The 13,784-nt window shown below is 37.7% G+C and overlaps 2 long non-coding RNA genes across 2 annotated transcripts; one reads left to right on the forward strand and one right to left on the reverse strand.

The window, feature by feature from the left end:
- Window positions 1–3,984: 3,984 nt before the first annotated feature.
- Window positions 3,985–8,979, reverse strand: LOC127118236 (uncharacterized). Its single transcript, XR_007802138.1, has 2 exons — window positions 8,432–8,979; window positions 3,985–4,291 (listed from the first exon to the last, which is right to left on the reverse strand). It is a non-coding gene; the product is annotated as an uncharacterized LOC127118236 (long non-coding RNA).
- On the forward strand, window positions 8,066–11,237 carry LOC127118234 (uncharacterized). The gene is made up of 4 exons (XR_007802137.1): window positions 8,066–8,466; window positions 8,666–8,769; window positions 8,882–9,849; window positions 9,937–11,237. It is a non-coding gene; the product is annotated as an uncharacterized LOC127118234 (long non-coding RNA).
- The last annotated feature ends 2,547 nt before the right edge of the window (window positions 11,238–13,784 follow it).

A 13,784-nucleotide genomic window follows, 5' to 3' on the forward strand; every position in this document is an offset into this window, starting at 1 on the left:
CTTCTTCAAACTTGAAGGTTGGGATCAACAAGCTTTTTGACATTGGCATGATGATCTTCAAATTCCTTTCCTTCAATCTCATCGTTGAACGCAACCCTCTTGGATCCACTACTCACTTCTCCTTTTCTTTCATTGGTATGGGTCCTGACATTGGAAATCCAAGGCGGTATCTCAATGCTCTTACCAGGAAACAATGATAGCTCATTAGCCACATCCCTGACATCTTCCTTGTGGAACAAAACCTTGAGGGGTTTCAAGGGTCCTTTCCCTTTCTCATTACCTGGTCCAGAAATCAAGGTATATGTACCTGAGCCTTCCTCCTTGAGGGTTGGTGACCTTATGTCAATCAATATTTGCAGCTTGAGCTTAAAACTCTTGCATTCCTCGATGGAGTGCCCCATTTTTTCAGTATGGTATCCGCACTTGATCTTCGGGTGATCTTCTTCAAAGACTAAGCTCTTTTTGTTAATCAGTTCTCGTACCAAAGCTTTTAGCGCTAAGCAAGAATCTAAGTCATGTCCCAATGCTCCTTTATGGAATTCACATGTTGCATTTGGATTGTACCATGGCAGGTACGGTGACACAGGTGTTAGAGCTCGAGGGGTCACCAAAGCATTCTGGATCAGCTGTGGGTAGAGCTTGCTATATGGCACCGGAATTGGGTCATTGTGATTTTTGTTCCTCTTGTTCTGATTCTGATTTTTGTTCTGAATCTGACTTCGGTGATTTTGAGGAGGAATAGCCAGAGGATGTTGATGATGACGTCTTGAGGGAGGGTCATATGCCGGTAGACGAGGAGTTGCCATATAGAATTTCCCTTGACTTGGGGTAACATCATATGGATGTGGGGAAGCAGCTCCCTTTGTTGCAGCAGTGTATATTGGGTGACCCTCTTTTCTCAATAAGACTTGCAGGGTTTCCAAGACCCATCTCATTTGGCTCTTCAAAAGATTAAGTTCCTCCTTCAGTGCTTCTTGGCTTTTTCTTAGCTCGTCCGTCATCTCCTGAGACATGGTTCTTTGTTTAACGCGTGTTGAGAATCACTTTGCTGATCACGGACAAAGGATGGATGAGTTTTTTTTGTATTTTGTCTGGAAAATGACATGCGTTATGATGAGATGCAGAAGCAATGAAATGTGAATGAATGCAATGCAAGCCATGCATATTTGTTTTTTCTCAATACACGGGTTCAAAAGTCTGTGGTACTGATGAATCAGATTGCTCTCCAAGAATAGGTTCTCACCGGGTATGATCTAAGGTTACAAAGGTTCCTAGAGTCATGGATCCATTAGACTGTTTGCTACCTGCGGCAACTTACTTGCCGGGCATCAACTCCATCCAAAGAATCTACTCTAAGTGAGGTTCTGGCATCGATCCAACGAGAAATACATCTCGCAGACCCACACTACACAACCATCTTTCCTAGTTGGGCAAAGAACTAAGGTTCTACCAATGGTTCTCAGAGTCATGGATCCTAAAGAAAATATCAAAGCTTACGGCAACTTACTTGCCGAGCAACAACATCCTCTCAAGAATCTACTCTAAGTAAGGTTCTTGTACCGACCCAACGAGAAATACATCTCGCGGACCCGCACTACTCAACCTCGTCCTATCTTATGTTTTTACTCGAGACTCGGGTAAAAAGTCTTTCCCACAAGGTTTGCAATCAGAGTATCCAAGTACCAAACCATAATCGAACCAATACAACATATTCATATCAATATGACAATAGAGATAGTAAAAACAATAAAGAAAAGCCACATAGGTAAACAAACAAAAGCACACAAACGACCTAACTAGGCTTGACTCACTTAGGGATGAGTGATATCCCCAGCAGAGTCGCCATCTGGCACACCTCGAAAAATGGGGATACGACTTTAAAGCGAAGCGCGATCGTACGCTCGCAATGATGGACCGAACAGAGTCGCCACCGATCTTTATTTATTCCCAAAATGGGAAAGGGAAAATATCGATAAAACCCCTAAAAGAAAAGGATAAGATATGGTCATCGCAACCAAAATCAGGGTTCGGGAGTCGATTATGCAAGGGGAAGGTATTAGCACCCCCCACGTCCATTGTACTCAACGGGAACCATTAGGTTAGTTGTGTGCATTAGTGTTAGTTGAAATGTTAGGCTTTTCAAGTTATTAAGTGGGAAAGAAAGAATAGAAGAGAGAAGAAATGTTTTTGGATTTTTGACGAAGGACTAAACCTAAGTTTTTTATTAGTGGGCCTGACAAGATTTACGAATCCTGCTCCTACGTATCTCAAAAGAGAAATCAAGGCTTACGTAGTTCTGGGTAGAAAAATGTTTGTTTGTTGGTCGATTTTAGTGAAAGCTACTTTGTGTCAAATCGACCAAAACATTGTTGGACTATCCAAAACAGGTGGAGAAACATTGCCTTGCATTGTTTTGAAACAAAGTACCTTTCGTTTGTGAAAAGGTTTAAGAGATCAATCGCACGGCGGCGAGGAAAGAAATTGATTGATTTGATGTGTTTTGAATAATGGCGAGAACTTGGATGAGCGAGATATACATCTCGAATCCTGGTCTCAGGAGTGCATGGTATACACCATGTTCCATTTCCATCTTTATTGGTAAAAGTGTTTAATAGAGATTAAGTATTTTTAGTTTGATTGAGAAAGGGTTTGAAGAAACCGTATTGACAATTTTAGGCGATGGCGAGAGTTAAGATAGGCGAGGCATCCGCCTCGAATCTTATTCTCAGGAGTGCACGGTATACACCATGTTCCATTTCCATTTTTATTGAAAAAGGTTAAGATCGGAATTAAGTATTTTGGAGTTTGAAAGACGAATACTTGTGACTTGCAAGCTCTTACAGCTTGGGTCTAATACTCGGGACTACGTCTGGACATTCCACCCAGGCAGTCTGTTTCTTTCCAATATTGCTAAGAAAACGATTCGAACATTTACGAATGTTTTGGAGGGAAGACGAATATTTATGGCTTGCAAGCTCTTACAACTTGGGCCTAATATTCGGGATTATGACTGGATATCCCCTCCAGGATACTCTTTTTCTTCCAACTTTGTTAAGAAGATGGTTTGAGATACTTACAAGTGTTTTGGAGAGAAGACGAATATTTATGGCTTACAAGCTCTTACAGCTTGAGCCCAATATTAGGGATTACGATTGGATATTCCCTCCAGGTAATCTTTTTCTTCCAACTTTATTAAAAAGAGGTTTTGAATATTAGAGTATTAAAAGGAAGACAAATATTTATGGCTTGCAAGCTCTTACAGCTTGAGCCTAATATTCGGGATTATGACTGGATATTCCCTCCAGGATAATCTTTTTCTTCACGCTTTATTTAGAAAACGATTTGAATATTAGCAAGTGTTTTGAAGAGAAGACGAACACTTATGGCTCACAAGCTCTTACAACTTGGACCTAGCATTCGGGACTAAGACTGGATATTCCATCCAGGTAATCTTTTTCTTCCAAATTTGCTTAAGGAAATGGTTCGAATAATGGAGTGTGGGGAAGAGAAGACGAATATTTGTGGCTTGCAAGCTCTTACAGCTTGAGCCTAATATTCGGGATTATAACCGGATATTCCATCCGGAATAATCTTTTTCTACAATTCTACAAATCATCACATTACATTCAAACAACCATTCAAAAACACAAGTACACACACTGCATGTGTAATGCACAAACTATAGTTAAAGTCATACAAATTCTCATGCATGTGCACACACAATTACTTGTGTTCATACAACATATAGACATTATCATTACATTTTTGCACAAACACAACATATGCTTAAAAGACATTATCATTACTTAACAATATGTCACACACATGAAACATCACATTAACATACTAGAAGTTACTGTTAAGATGGTGGTCCCGGCGGGGCATCGAACCCACGACCACACACATCACACATATACTTATATCAACTTAGTTTGCACACTGTGAATTCATAATTTAAGTATAGTACATCATGTATTTCAACTGTAACACGCAATTTCTTCTTCAGTACATTAATACAACATTACTACAAATAATTAATGCATATACTAGGACACATCAATTACATCATAATATTATTAACTTACAAACATTTAGAGAGTATACAATACATGCATTATGATCATTGAACATGCACTGCATACTATAATCACATCACGAATTTATTAGTCATTCACACGCATAAATATAAAGCACATGTGCAGCACATGCGCACAAAAAAATATAGCATCCAAACGCTCCAATATGCACGCCTGCGTCGATACCGATCTCAAACTGCAACAACCCTGCATAACTATCATTTCGAAGAACAAACAAAACTTGAAACAACATCAGCAGAAAGAGCATATATAGGACCATAAGCATGAAAAAAAGGGTATTCAAACAGAACCGAAATGCATAATGAATGAGCAGTATAATCAACTTATTTCTGAAATGAAATCCGAGTAGCTAACAATACGGCCAATCTCGATTCGTTACCGTGAGTGGGAAACTGCTAGTGTAGTGTTGATCTTTCCACTGCTGTGTCGTTCAACGCTTTGTGACTGGATTCGCTCTTCGAACTCGCCATAACTTCCATCAACTCTGGAACCTGTAACCTCAATCCTTCAACCTGCATCCAAAAGTCTTGTGGACAATAATTATCGACCCAGGACCATCTGGTAAACTATCATCCATCGGCTGCAACGAGTAATACTGAGCCACCCGATGTGCAGCCAACCGCAAATAGGAAGTTGGTAGTTTATGAAATTCAAGCTTCTGTTGATTGGGATCATGAATGAACTTCACAACATCCTAAAAGCCAATCCAGTAGATTCTTCCAAACGCTGAAGGCCTTGTTGATCGGACGGGAACTACGTCTTTTTGAGCGATTCTCTCAGACGAACGAACCCGAATCCGGTCTGAGTCCCCACAAACCCCATAACCTTATGCCGATTGGGAAGGTTATCAGTTTGACGGTGCCATCAGCTACGGTGGCGACTACGATGGAATCGTGAGATTCAAACCATGTAACGTCATAGATTCCATCGGCGGTGTCGTAGGCGATGAGTTCGGTGATTGGGAGAGAGGGCTTGTTGATTTGTGAGGAAAGGATGCGTGATGTTCGTGGTAGGGGAGTTTATTGGTGGTTTGGGGTGGTGTAACGGCGGATGAAGGTGAGTGGAAGCGAAGAAGGTTTGGATATGGTGGCGGAGGATTTAGGGTTTCGTGAGGGAGTGAGGGTTGAGATTGGGATTGGGAAATGAGTTGAAGAAGCTAAGGAAGTGTTTTTTTTTGCGAGAGAGACAATGAAGTGAGGAAAATGAAGGTGGCGACGGCTAGGGTTTCGTCGTGAAGAAGAGGAAAGGGTTTTCTTTTTATATTTTCTTTTTTCTGTAACGTTTTCAGAGAGAGATCCTAATGTGAGAGTGAGGATTAGGTCTGCCGTTTAGGCAACAGTTGGATCTCTTCTTCATGAGCCAATGACATTAGTTTAAATAGTAAGGATTTCTAGGGTTCTCTTGACACGCAAAGACCAAAATGTCCCTTTTAATCATTTTAATTGATACAAATAGTTTAAAAATCAAATAAACAAAGACAAATATACGTTTTTTTGTTAAATAAAAATAAATAAAACAAATAAATATTTTAATCATTTTTATTTAATATTTTTTAATTAGATAATCAAAATAAAATTGAAATGGAAATATGAATAATCCTATTTATTTCTTGTGAACCTGTTAAAAAATATATAAATAAAAGGGCTCAAAATGAATGAAAGATGTGCGCAAAAACGCTCAAAAAATTAAAATAAATGCACCAAAATGATCAACGTGAAATAAACTTATTGGAAAAATACAGCGTTTCTTTTAATTTTGAAATAAATTTTGACCGGTTAAAGAGGCTTGAGCTGATCAGAAAGTGGCCGAGAAATTAGTTGAAAAATAAATCAAGCATACCAGATTAAACTACGCAAAACGTAGATTAATAAAATTGATGTCTAGAAGCTTGATTTTTAAAACATTTCGTCTACTGATTTGACGCACATCTGGCGATTAACTTGACCGGTTCGCCTGTAATTCCAAAATATTATTTCGAATGATATTCTAGGCATCAAACTAAGTTTTTTATTAGTGGGTCTGACAAGATTTACAAATTCTGCTCCTACGTATCTCAATAGAGAAATCAAGGCTTACGTAGTTCTGGGTCGAAAATGTTTGTTTGTTGGTCGATTTTAGCGAAAGCTATTTTGTATCAATCGACGAAAACATTGTTGGATTACCCAAAACAGGTGGAGAAACATTGCATTGCGTTATTTTGAAATAAAGTACCGTTCGTTTGAGAAAGGGTTTAAGGGGTCAATCCCACGACGGCGAGAAAAAAGTTTGATTAATTTGATGTGTTTTAAGTAATGGCGAGATATCCATCTCGAATCCTAGTCTCAGGAATGGGTGGTATCCACCACGTTCCATTTCCATCTTATTTGCAAAAGTATTTAATAAGAATTAGGTGTTTTTTTGAATTTGATTGAGAAAGGGTTTAAAGAAACTGCTTTGACAATTTTGAATGATGGCGAGAACTAAAATAGGCGAGGCATCCACCTCGAATCTTAATCTCAGGAGTGCATGGTATCCACCATGTTTCATTTCCACCTTTATTGAAAAAGTGTTAAATAGGAATTAAGTATTTTTTGAGTTTTATTATGAAAATGGCTTGAAGTTGGATCAAGCATTGATGAACGTTTTAAGAGAAATTTGAATGAAGGTTTGAGAGAAACAGAATAGATAGATTTGGATGACGGCGAGAGCTAAGGTAGGCGAGACATCCATCTCGGACCCTAGTCTCAGGAGTGCGTGGTATCCACCACGTTCCATTTCCATATTTATTGAAAAGGTTTTAAATATGAATTAAGTTTTTTGAGTTTTTATTGTGAAACTGGCTTGACGTTGGATCAAGTATTTGGTGAGTGATTGAGAAAGATTTAAATGAAGTGGTTTGAAAGAAAGGGAATGGGTAGAAACGGATGAATAAAAATGGATGTATTTGAGAAAAATACCCGATGTTGGATCGAGGTTTTATTTTTGATCTTTTGGAAATGGTTGATTTTATTCTTTTATTAGTAGTTAGCTAAATAGTTAAGCAAATAAAGAAGGAAAATAGTAAAATATTATTACACATCATGGGAGTGGGGGTACATTTTGTCAAATGGGGATTCAAAGTAAAGGAATAATTAAAATTGAACAAAATAATCAACGAGCAATGCATGAGTGTAAGTGCAAGAGAACCGTCTCATTGTAAGAAAGCCCAAGAGTAAGTTGTGTGAGGTTGACGGCGATGCTTAAAGGCAATCGACTTACAAGGGTGTGGAGATGGGGAAATTACAACTAAGTACTGTGCTCAAAACCAGTTTATGCATCATGTCAACATTGAATGATCATGCGCGACCAATTAAAACACGGAGAAATTCTATTATTATCTCGATAAAATAATCGTGGATAAACAACATGAGAGTTGTTGAATCCATAAATTAAAATCGATGCTTTGTCAATTAAAATAAATAAAAGGGGTAAACATTAAAAAAATAATGAGTATAGGAGAAATTAGATTAAAACATAAATATGAGAGGATTAAAAAGAATAACATCAAAAATTTAAATGCCAAGAAAAATAAAAAAGGTCACACACGGGAATCAAACCTAGGACTAAGAGGGAGATGACTATCTCCATTTCCACCCGGCCATGAGCTGCCTGCTACTAGACTAAGACTAAATAAAATACAAAAGGAAACAAGCAGTCCACTCACGAGAAAAAACAAAAAGGCTGTAATGTGGGTTGTAAAATATGAATTAAACAAAGTCCACAGATGGAACCCTTGGATCGTCGGACCCTGGGTCGGTGAAGATCCATTTCACCATGACCGGTCCAAACACGGAAATAAGCAAGGGAGACCAACCGACGAAACCCTAGCCGCCTGGTTGTTGGGTACGGACTACGAGGATTAGCCAACACTAATAATTGTTGTCAGTAATTAATAAAAAATGGTTGCAAAAGAAAACCAACGGGTAGACTTAAAGGGGGCATGGTAATCGATCCTTAAACCAAAGATTCCCCAGAAAATAATCAAAATAAAGGGGCAATCCTACAGGACCCGAAGCCAAAATGAAAAGAAATTGTCTCCTACTTCAAAAATCCAACACTTTTCACAAAGGAACAGTTCCTTCATCCTGGAACTGAACGACAAGTATATAAAAGAATAAACAGATGAAAGCGAAAAAAGAAGATAACATGCTTTCCATCTGTTACCAAACAGGGACATGATGGGCAAATTCTCAATCGGTAAAAAGAGACAACCAGCATAACGATAATTATTCCTAATTCGACCCAAGGTCAAGAATGGATCATTCCGGTCATAAACAAACGAAAACCAAAACACACGATTCGCCAAGAAAGCTTACCTGTTACCACTAGATCAAAATGGTGATTTGAGAAGGTAACACCCCGTCTGACCCTTTTGTTTTCTTCGTGCTTTATTCTCCTTTCTTCTTCTTCTGGATGGTTCGCGAGTTGGGCTTGGTGAGGGTTCGCCGTTTCACTTTCTCGCCGTAAAAAATTATTAGGTTTTTTTTTCTCTCGGATCCCCCTTATATACGACTGGTAATCTTTTCTTTCTCTCTACTATGCTTCTTCAGAGTAATGGAACACGTCCGTACGAAAGACGTTTGGAGATTTTTGTCCTCATCCCAGCTTGTGGTCCCTCTTCGTTTCAAGCTTAACCCTTTACTGTTTGTAACAGGTTATTTTACCATTATAAATTTACTTGAACAAAACAGAATGTGTTTTTTTAAAATCATATGATTTGATGTGTTGTGTTGCTTTTTCTAACTTGAGATGAACCACTTTTGTAGGGAAATACATTGTGTCATGCTGAGTATAGCATAACTTGATCAAATGGTCAATCAGGCTATCAAATTGAATAAATAACTGTTGGCATTACTTCCTGAGTTGAAACCATTATGTGTAGCTTGTATGATTACAACTACTGCTTCATGCCTTAAAGGAACAATAAATTTTGAAACTGCAACCATAATCCATAGGCCTTGTTGTGGATACTCTATGAGAACAGAGGTAATGATATCTTTGACTATTCGAACAACGTCTACATTTTGATGGCAAATTCTTGAAACCAATTGAGGTAGCATGGACAACCAATGGTGTGGTGGTAAACCCCTCAAACAGCCTCTCATAACACTCAGTGCCTCCTTATGTACATCCTCTAAATCCTTTTGTGACGAACCACTTCTTAGATACTTGCTTCCAAAGTTAAACCAGAGGGCTAATAACCTTGGAAATGCCCGAAATAGGTTCTTGTTTCCTTTGTGAAGTCCTCTTGCATAAAATAACAGCACGCCGGGAATATAACACCACCAACGTTTCTGATTATTTAATTTTGAAAAGCCAACAACATTATTTGCCAAAGGAACTCGTCTAGGGCCAAGTTCAGAATTCTCCTCTTTGCAGGTTTCCTGTCATCACCAAGCACTTCATGATAATACTTAGCCATGTACAAGTATCCTTCTTCCCATTGAGGTTGCAGTTCCCTCACCCTGGTGTAAAGACTTATTAAATCTTCCTTCTGTTTATGCCCAGTGTAATGAGTCCATCTTGAGTACAGAAGAAAGGTCTTTCCAATGTCTCTGTTCTCATTTGGAGCATGATGTGATTGTAGTGGTTTGGTAGCATGGTTTAATGGTTATTATTATTGGACTGATGTGCACTTCATTTTGCTTGTTTGGAGACACAACCTGCAGGTTTGAGGTCTGTTGTATGGCTCGACGACAAATCGGTTTAGGGACGTTCAAGGCATAGAGAAATGGTAAACTTCTTGGTACTTACTCCTCTCTCATGTGTACTGCAGAGCTTGGTGAAGTATGCCTAAACTGTTGCAATTAATTTTATGCAGCATGAAAACCAAGGCACCTCTGGTTTGCTTCAAAAGCTTGAAAAGAAAACTAAGGTTGGACCGAGTAGAACGACTTTGTATGGCTTCTTGCGCATGGTATCGATCAACGACCTGGAGTGAAGTAGGGATTGGGATTTTTTTGGGGTTTGGGTGAATTAAATTTGGTCCAAACGCCATTTGTGTAACCTGATTCAGTGCTTGGCCAACATACTTTTCACAAACGGAATTGGATGAGGTATATGTCAGGCTAATTATAGGTTCCCCGTCAATTTCCAGCCCAAGCAAGAGCGTGACATCTTTAAGGGTTACTGTCATTTCACCAACATTCAAATGAAAAGTGTTTGTTTCTCTTCTCCTTATTACTGATAACATGGCTCTGCTTGGTTTCAGTTTGGATTAAAACATTAACATCTTCCAAAATAATCTCGCAAATCCCGATAACCTGATGGTTTGATTGAGATTCCCATGTTATTTGCTTCCTTCTTATATTCTAAGATTTAATGTGTTTGGTGGTTTGAAAATGAACTGTTATTGCAGGATGATATTGCATCGCGTTGAGTTTTAACTGAGGTCTCTAAGCACCATTGTCGGTTCAGGAATTAAACCGGCATCGATGTGAGATCGTGTAACCGTTTACCATTGATTAACATTCCGTTTAAATTATCAATTTGCATTCTTTGCAGGTTCAGCATTCTCAAATTTGGCAAAGCTAAAACCTTTAGAGTGGCTAGAACCAACGGTAGCCATTTTGTAAAACAGGATGTGTCCAACAGTAGAAAAAGTGTCACACAAGGCCTTGGAATCAAATGTCTTGTCCAAATTCTTGATATAATATTTGCGTTCAGAGCGTGAATGTTGTCCGAAGGTGCCAACACAGCCTGTTAAACCTGAATCTCTAGTCTTGGGAATTATAGATGCAATAAGGTTAGCATGAGCATCATTCGACTCTGCATTGTACTTGATAAAGTCGCCCGTAGCAGCATCAAAATCAACACCCGATCCAGCGGAAACCAAATTAATTCCAAGCACAAACAGCGATGTTAACAACAGGACCGACTATTAACTTAGTACTTAAATTCATTGCAGTAGCTTCAACATATTGGATTTAACTTGTTGAATGGTCTTTTTCTTTTGGTTTTGCAACAGCTTAGAGCGAAATCGCAACATGTACAAAGATATACGCAAAACATACTTAAGTATTATGTTTTTTTGTAACTTCATGAGTTTTCTTGTAACACAAATATTTAGTCATGTTTCCTTAAATTTGAGAGTAAAAATCACCCACCGTACACATTTCCACACTCAAGAACTCCAATCAAACATTCAAAACCAAATACATGTAACTCAAAAACTTCATGGCGATTGCGTGTGGGAATGTTGTTAGCATAGTTTTCCAAAGCATTCCTTGCATCAACCTTCTTCTTGTCTTCAGGAGAGAGCTTTGATCCAATCTTTTCATCATTGATTGTGTTCCTCGTGTTGTAAGCATAGTTTTCCAAAGCATTCTTTGCATCAACCTTCTTCTTGCTGAATCCACCAATAAAGGCGAAGATGGTGACCTTGCACCTGAACAAGCTGTTGCAAAAGTTATTGATGCAATGGCTTTGAACATCCCAAAGAAAAGTTTTTTTCCGTGTTTTTTGAACTTGTTTCAGCTGCAGAGCAAGCTTTCTCTCCTTATGTGTTACACGTGACCAAATCTTCAGTAGATGTTCATAGTGACTCAAACTCTGGCGTTCAAACAAAAATACCATTCAACTTATTCCAAAACTACACCATTGTACACGATGTCCCGATCCGTCTTAAGGACAAACGAAACATAAATCAACTTAAAACCTTCGGGGCCATCATATAAGCATGGGAAATTTATGACTATACGAGTGATTGACTGGGAAATGTTTCAGGACCAAAATCAGGGTATGACACACGGGAAGCGCCAAGAACAAGATAGGGTATCAATCTCGCAACCGAGATTAGGGTTCGGAGTCGGTTACACAAGGGGAAGGTATTAGCACCCCTCACGTCCATGGTATTCCATGGGAACCATTTGGGTTGTATTTACATACATGGAAATTTATCTGTCATTGCTTTTTATTTTTAAAAGAACATGTATGAAATAGGGTTTTTTTTATTACTATATTGCTCACCAATGATTTGGGTCTTTGTGCCTATGTATCACTCATTCGGGGATGAGGAATCAGAGCTCCATAGTTCGGAGTAGAAAATATTTTTGTTTTTGGTTGATTTTATCTTTGAGAAAATGGATTTCAGAATGGTGCCCTAAGGCACAAAAATTTAGGTTTGATGCGTTGTGTTGGTTTTGCCTTTGACAACGGTTTATGAAAAGATTTTGTGATTAGATTGCACTAAAGTCTAGGGGAGAAGGTGATTATTCTAGATAACAAGTCAAGCATATTGCTCCAGAATAATCAGAGTGAGGATATGAATGCTCCATTCTCACTCATTCTTCACCATTTAAGGCTCGTGGCGCACAATACTAATCGTAGTTATTAAGTGTTTTTGAGTTTGATTATGAAAAAGCCACTTGACGTTGAATCAAGGGTTTTTTTGTTTGTTTGATTATGAAATTTGACTTATACAACATGAATGCAAAGTAACCAACAAGAAAGTAAAGAAGCTCATTGTTAGGTAGCCCAAGAGAATGTCTTGTGTGTGCAAAGTTACCTATTTTAAACAAAGGATAATGGTCTTACAAACATGTCTCCTTAAGGTGGTGCCATGATGTCATTCTTTCAACCGGTATGTAAGTTACAGATGAAATCCAAGTGCTTACAACAAAATATCACAAAGGAATAAATGAAAGGCCTCCAAGCAAAGGTCCTAAATGGGATCCTCTAAGTTCAAGTGGTTAAGTGAAGTAAATTGTTTTTTGTCTTTTAATTTTATCATGTTTTGGTTGTTTTTAAATGATGACATTAATAAAGAACAATAATAAAATATGTATGATGAATTTGTACAATGATGATGATAATGATGACTTAAATGTAAATGAAATAATAAGTAAATAACAATGGATAATAACAATGATAATAACAATAGTAAAGGTTGGTAATAATAAAAGTTAAAAAAGTCAAAGTTAGGGTTATAGACAACTTTTGGGTATTATATATCTTTAGTTCAATAGATTCAAAATATGGTGCATCAAGGGATAACTTGTCACTGATGAAAATTAAGGAAGATGGTTAATGGATCAACTTACCCTAGATTTGCAACAATGAAAGTTGTTCAACCTTAAGTCCATCTATCAATAGATTGACAAAGAAGAAGACTATACAACCTAAAATTGAATGATTAATTTTAGTTGTTTATAGGTTATATTGACAAGTTATATGAACAAAATAGTGTTAATAAGTTATATGAACAAGATATAATATTAACAAGTTAGTAAAGGGTTAGCATATGATATAAACAAAAAAGTATAGAGGGGTTAGTAGGTTAGCACAAAAAACCAAAGTGTAAATATATCAGATGAATCCATGAACATATGTACAAATAAGCATCATCTATAAGTCAAATGACCCAAGTTAGTTGGTGTTGGGATAATATATCCATGATTAAAAGTCTCATGGATGAACATTTGATCAACCATTAGGAGGTTTGAAACAAGTAAAGTTCAATCAACCCTCACCAATCCAACATCATGACAAAAGCTAGATTTAATTGGCCCTTAACTTAAAGGCTTTATAAGTCCATAAAAAATAACCACAATGAAATAGATAAAATCACCATTAAATTCTAGAGGCAAAAATAAGGGGGGTTGATGTTCAACAGCTTGTCAAAAAAAAGGAGGTTAAAAATTAAATCAAACGAGAAAATAAAATGAAATT

The sequence above is a fragment of the Lathyrus oleraceus genome, chromosome 2 (assembly GCF_024323335.1).
Source record: "Lathyrus oleraceus cultivar Zhongwan6 chromosome 2, CAAS_Psat_ZW6_1.0, whole genome shotgun sequence".
NCBI classification, from domain to species: domain Eukaryota; kingdom Viridiplantae; phylum Streptophyta; class Magnoliopsida; order Fabales; family Fabaceae; genus Lathyrus; species Lathyrus oleraceus.